Source organism: Cupressus sempervirens, chromosome 8 (assembly GCF_028749045.1).
Source record: "Cupressus sempervirens isolate cs-2001-9-10 chromosome 8, ASM2874904v1, whole genome shotgun sequence".
Lineage (NCBI taxonomy): Eukaryota > Viridiplantae > Streptophyta > Pinopsida > Cupressales > Cupressaceae > Cupressus > Cupressus sempervirens.
The window spans coordinates 455,781,351-455,788,457 of NC_143125.1; positions in this window are offsets into that span (position 1 = coordinate 455,781,351).

Here is a 7,107-nt window from a genome sequence, read left to right on the forward strand (position 1 = left end):
GTAGAGTTGAGAATGAATCTGGTTTGAAGATTAGATGTTTGAGATTTTAAGAGGTGGAAAGTTTACTTCAAATAAGTATAACAATTTTTGTGAAGATAATGGTATAAAGAGACAACTTTCAACCCTTAAGACACCTGGATAGAATGGGATAGTAGAAAGGAGGAACATAACAATGACATAAGTAGAAAGAGGAATGATGCTTGAGAATAATGTATCTAAGATATTTTAGAGAGAAACAATAAATACAAAAGTGTACACTATGAACAGAGTACAAATCAAGCAAAACACTAGTAAGACAACTTATGACCTTGGTTTGGACATACACCTGATGCAAAGTATTTCAAAATCTTTGGAAGTAAATGTTACATTAAGAGAGATGGTGATATGGGGAAGTTTGATTCAAGGAGTGATGAAGGTATGTTACTTGGATATCCATTGAAAAGTAAGGCATACAAATGTTTTAATAAGAGAACTAAAACTATTCTTGAGAGTGCAAATGTGAGAGTTGGTGAGAACTAAAACTACACTTGATTTTAATTTTGATAAAGAGACTAATCTAAGACCTAACTAAGGAAATGTTGAACAAGAATTATTTTATAAGACTGACAATTTTTTGTAGAATGAAATTTAGAGACAAGTATAGAGAGAAGAACCTAGATCTGAACCCAGAACTCAAATAAGAGTTGAAGTAGTGACACCTAGTATAAACTTGATAAAGAGTCACCATGTTGAATAGATCATTGGAAGAAAAGATAGAGAAGTTATGGCAAGAAACAAGGTAAAAGAAGAACTCAATTTAATTTCTCAAGTTGAACCTAAAAGTATTGATGAAGCTAGTAAAGATGATTATTAGATTGAAGCTATGAAAGAAGAACTAGAGAAGATTGAGAAGAACAATGCATAGGAATTGGTTCCTAGGCCTAAAGATAAGCGTTTTATTGGAACTAAGTGGGTATTTAAACACAAGATGAATGAAGAAGGTGAGGTTGTAAGAAAGCAAGATTGGTATGTAAAGGTTATTCACAACAAGAAGGAATTGACTTTGAGGAAATATTTGCACCTATTTCTAGACTAGAAGGAGTAGGAATGTTTTTGGGATACATAGCTAACAAGAATTTCAAAGTTTATCAAATGGATGTCAAATAAAACTTTTCTAAATGGTGAACTAGAAGAAGAAGGGGTATAAATTGAGTAGTCTGATGGTTTTCCTTGGACAGATAAAGAGGATATAGTTTGTAGAATGAAGAAGGCATTGTATGGAATGAAACAAGTACCTAGAGCCTCACATGCGAGTTTGGATAAGTATGTAGGCTAATAGTAACTTGTATTTAGAAAATATTGACAATGGCTTATTAATTTTTGAGGTATTTGTGGATGACATACTTTTTGGAGGAGATGATGAAGCAAGTGAAACATCTATAAAAAAAATGAAGTAGGAATTTGAGATGAGTATGATTGGTGAAATGGATTATTTCTTGGGATTATAGATTGTACTAAATAAAGATGACATATTCATATCACAAGCTAAGTATCTTAAAGATCTACTAAAGAGATTAGGTTTGGAAAACTATTTAAACCTATTGGAACACCCATGCTAACTGGACATAAATTGTCTATCAAAGAAGAATCCCCTACTTTTGAGTAGAAAAAGTATAGATCTATGATTAATGGATTATAATATTTGAAACATACTAGACCAGATATAGCTAATGCACTTGGAATTGTGGCAAGATTTTAGGCAGATCCTAAAGAGTCACATTATACACAAGTAAAGAAATTTTTTAGATATTTGAAGGGTACACTTGATTATGGATTATGGTATGAAAAATCAAATGATTTTTCCTTATGTGTATACACTAATGTGGATTGGGAAAGAAGTGTAGATGAAAGAAAGAGCACCAATGGTGGAGAATTGTAATGTCCCTTGTCAGAACGTTAGTTTAATATTTCTCCTTTAATCTTAATTCTTATATTCTCCATTTTGTAATTTCAAACCTAATTCATATATTTTTTTTATATCTCCAAATGATATTTCTTCCTAATACTTATATCTAATTTCCCATCATTCATGACTCTTCATAATTTAATTGATTTAGTAATTGATTCCATTACATATATTCATCTTTATAAAGATTAAATATTATATTATATCAATTTATATATGGATGATATTTATTATAATTATTTTTATTATATCTTTTTTTATTACTATTCTATGTTTAGGTATATAATTATTATTTTAAACTTCATTAGGTTGATTATTATTTATTAGATCTTAGTAAAATATTGTTACTATATCAATAATATATTATTATTTATTCATTAATAATATATTAACATAATCATATTTCTTTGTGATGAAATTATAATATGAGTTTTATATAGTCATTTACTCTAGCAATAATATACTACATCTTTACTAAAATATAGTTTGAATAATTTAGTATATATTCATTAAAATAATTATTATTTTCATTTTATTTCATTTACCTATTTATCTACATTACCATAATTAGGGGACATGACAACCCACCCTTCCTCAAATTGCTTGTCCTCAAGCAATGACCGTTGATACTAAACCTTTCTTTTAAAGTCAACATACATGTTATACACTAGGATACAAAAATCCACAAGATATGCATGGAGTTTATATTGTAATGCATGAGAACATGAAGTGTGCATGAAGTAAATACATGAATTCTTGTAGACACGAAGCACACACAAAGAAGACACATAAATGCATGAAGACACACAATATACATGAAGAAGACACATTAATGCATGAAGACATGAAGCATACACAAAGCATACACATAATACACATATTATTTTATCAATCAACTTGTATAATCTTATAAGATAAGGATAAGACAATGAAAGATTTCGTACAAAAGAAACACATGTTAGCATATAGATATAATTATGAAATGTGAGTATATTTTAAATAATTTTAATAGTCTTAGTTATGAAGATTAGAGTTAGAAATAATTATTTCTCTATTACTTATATTCTTCCTTATGAGATCAAAATTATTATAACTAATGTCTCTTACTATAAGGCTTATAATGCTCATGTATTCATAAAAATATCATAGTTAGGTATAATCATTTCTTTATTAATCAAGATATCTCTTCAAATTTATTTCTCATAAGCTCACTATGTATGTATAGTCTTAGATCATCTGAGGATTAGACAAGGAGACTTCATTAAAGCTTGGGTAGAACCTTGATCCTTTTACCAAGGCTTCTCCCAATCTTTCAGTGATTGCTTTCCATCCCTCACCATGCCTAGGTGCTATGCCATACCAATGTATAAGCCATATCATTCAGGGATTGGATAAGGAGACCTCATTAAATCCTGGGTAGAACCTTGATCTTTGTGCCAAGGCTTCTTTGATCTTTCAATGGGTGCTTCCCATCCCTCACCATGCTTAGGCACTATACCATAATAAAGTACTTAGACATTGTAGTAGGGTCCCATAGCTTGATAAGCCTAAACCCAAGAGTGTAATACATACCCCTCTTGCCATAGGAATAAAATCTACCCTCTTATCCACCTAGTCCTTTCCCCATTAAAACACACTTTCAGTATATATTGAATCATTGTATTTAAGACAATCAAGGATTAATGTCAAATAAGTCATTAGATATTTAGTATTAATATTTTACTTCATTATTTTTTTCATATTTCATGATAATATTTACTTTCCATTTATTTTATTTATTGAATATCTACATTTCTTTTAGTATTAACTTATTTACCAAAAAAATTCACAAACATAAACTTACCTTCTTACCTTGTACCTACAGTGTACTCCTTCTCATCATCTATTGCAACCTATTTAGAAGGGCCACTTGAAGTTATAAGCTATTATGTTGATGTCTTAAATATGTATGATAGATGTTTCCATTTTCCAATGAGTAAGAACATTCCAAAACATGCCTGACATTCATCTCCTCTCTTAAGTTTATAACATGTATAAATTATTTAATATATGATGAATATTGAATCATCTTATTATATCCCTTCATGTCTTATAACATTTATCGCTTCTTTTTTATTATATACCTTGATACTCTTTCAATATTTATTGCAACTTTGTTTGATTGGCTTTGGGCTCATTTTCTATTGATAACCTTTATTTATACTCTATTTGATCCTTTATATCACTTCATATACGTTTAATTTCCTTAATATAGATATTTTTAGCACAATGAAGGTGTGGATGATTGTATAAAGCCTATAAGGTTGTCATTTCTTATGAAGGATTGTGAAAATTCAAGGGGTGAATTTATTTACAAGATCTTGTTGCATTTTGGGAATGAACTTGGAAGTAGGAATCTGAGTTTGGAGCGAATGAATTCTTTAGAATATGACTCCCGTAATGTCCCTTGATAGGAGAAACTTAATTTATTTCAATTTCTTCTAGCTGAATCTTTTCAAGATCATCTTTTTATATATTTCATTTTCTCCTTATATACTCCTCCATGTTGGTGATGCTCTTGTGGGTTTGTATATATTGTATTGCTCTTCGATGCCACTAAGGCCTTCACTATTGGTATATATATACCCCATTAGTTCTCTATCACACAATATCATGATGCCCCTTTTAGCAGTATGCTTGGAGTTCCTCTAAATGTTGATGCTTACAGTTTATATTTTTGACTTATAATCTAATGAATCATTGACATCCTTCACATTTGGTAGGAAGCATAGAAACCATATTTCTTCTTGTTATTAAAAATGGTAATATGGTGATCAGTTGATTATGATTTCAACCATAGTCTTCCTTTTCTTTGTCCATGACACGTCCATATAATTTTAGCACTAAGTCTAGGGTTGTACTGATTTGGTAATGCCTTCATAGTTTGCAATCCTTTAAATATTAATTATTACTTTTTAAAAGAATGTGGATTCTTTTCATATCCTTATTTGGTGCCAATCATTAATTAGTTCCACATAGTAGGATAACTGTGTATCCCTCTGATTCCTCTAGCCCATATGATCCTCTTTAGAATTAAAAATTTGGAAGTGTGAGTATAGTGAAATGCTTGAATGTTTCCACTAATGTGTGCTACATACTGAAATGCTATAAAAAAATTCTTAATTGCTACCAATAAATCAGTTACAATACTAGAGTCTTTTGTTTGATTCATTATCAAACTCTCAAACACTCAAATGTTTTCCGCTATCTTTGATGGTCCTCTTTTCTTTTAAGTCTAAAGTTTTGTATTGAATTCCATTATATTATCTCATTCCTATCGGTTCTTTGATATGTTTTCATATATTATTTAATACAAGTTATTTAATATAGGATGACATGAAAGTTGCTCTAATACCATTGCAATGTCCCCAATTGGAACATTAGTTCAATATTTATCCTTTAAGCTTAATTCCTATATTCTCCATTATGTAATGTCATACCTAATTCATATATTTTATGTATATCTCTTAAGACATTTCTTCCTAATACTTATATATAATTTCCCATCATTCATGACTCTTCATAATTTAATTGATTCAGTAATTGATTCTATTTCATATATTCATCTTTACAAAATTTAAATATAATGATATATCAATTTATATATGGATGATATTTATTATAATTATTTGTATTATATCCTTGGTTAATACTATTATATATATATTTATATATATTTTAAACTTTATTATGTTGATTATTATTTATTAGATCTTAGTAAAACATTGTTACTATATCAATAATATATTATATGAGTTATATATAGTCATTTACTCCAACAATAATATAGTGCATCTTTATTAAAATATAGTTAAAATAATTTAGTAAATATTCATTAAAATAATTATTGTTACTATTTTATTTGATTGACCTATTTATCTACAATGTCATAATTAGGGGACATGACAAGCATTCTTCTTAGAAGGAAGATTGGTTTCTTGGCTAAGAAAGAAATAAAACTTTATTTGACAAAGTATGGCAGAAGTAAAGTATTGAGCTACAACAAACAATTATAATCATATTATTTGGATGAAATAAATATTGAAAGATATTGGGATTGAGTTTACAGACCTGTTATCATTTATTGTGATAACAAAAGTACAATGAGAATACCAAAGAACCCAGTGTTACATATAAATTAAAGCATATATCTATTAAATATCACTTTTTGAGAGAGAAAGTTGTTGGTCTCATATTGGTTTTGACAATTGAGTGTCAAAACACTTAAGAAAATTCTAAGGATGATGCCAAGTATAATATAGATGTTGACCTACAGTATTTGCCAAGCAAAAAATTCAACAGGTGCTGAGTTATTCAAGTGTTGAGCAACTTTCAAGTGCCGAGTCACTATAGGTCCTAAGTCACTATAGGTACCAAGTAAAGTATAAATGTCGAGCAAGATAGAGTTACTATAGGATCTGAGCAAGACAAAAATCCTATATGTACCGAGCATCAGCAATCAGTAAGTACTAAGTAACATAGAATCAACATATGAGTTTGTGCCTTCACAAACTCAGATGTAAATCATCTTTGAGCCGACTCAAGTTGAATCTCAAAGGATCTAAAAGATAAGATCAAATCTATTACATTCTCCATGTAATAAGCATGCAACCAATCAAAAAAGTGTAAAGAATTAAGTGGGAAAAGATAAGTAAATCTCAATCGTAGATTCATACCTAACCCTAAGTCTCTAAGCCTTTATAAGGAGATAAAAACCCCATAATTTGTTGTTGTATGAAAGAGTAAGAGGTCATGTGGGAATGCATGAGTAAATGATAGCAAAATTTTGGAAGGGGTGAGAAGACTTAGAGGAAGAACAACATTGTAGAATCCAGTTGGTTAGAACAGAGCAACATCACTTTGAACAGAGATATATTAGATTAGGAAGGGTCAAAACTGATTGCATAGAACAAGGATTTGGAATGAGCAATTGAAGATTGTAAGTCATCAGATCAACACATTCTACTATACTTTCTAACCATTGTATTAGGAAAATGAAAATCCTATGAAGATAGGTTGGCTTAATAGCTATTGTGTGGAACCTTTAACAAGGTGATAAATCCTTTAACAGGGGGACATTCCAAGTGAATATTTGTAAATCCTTTAGACAAGTCACTTTTGAC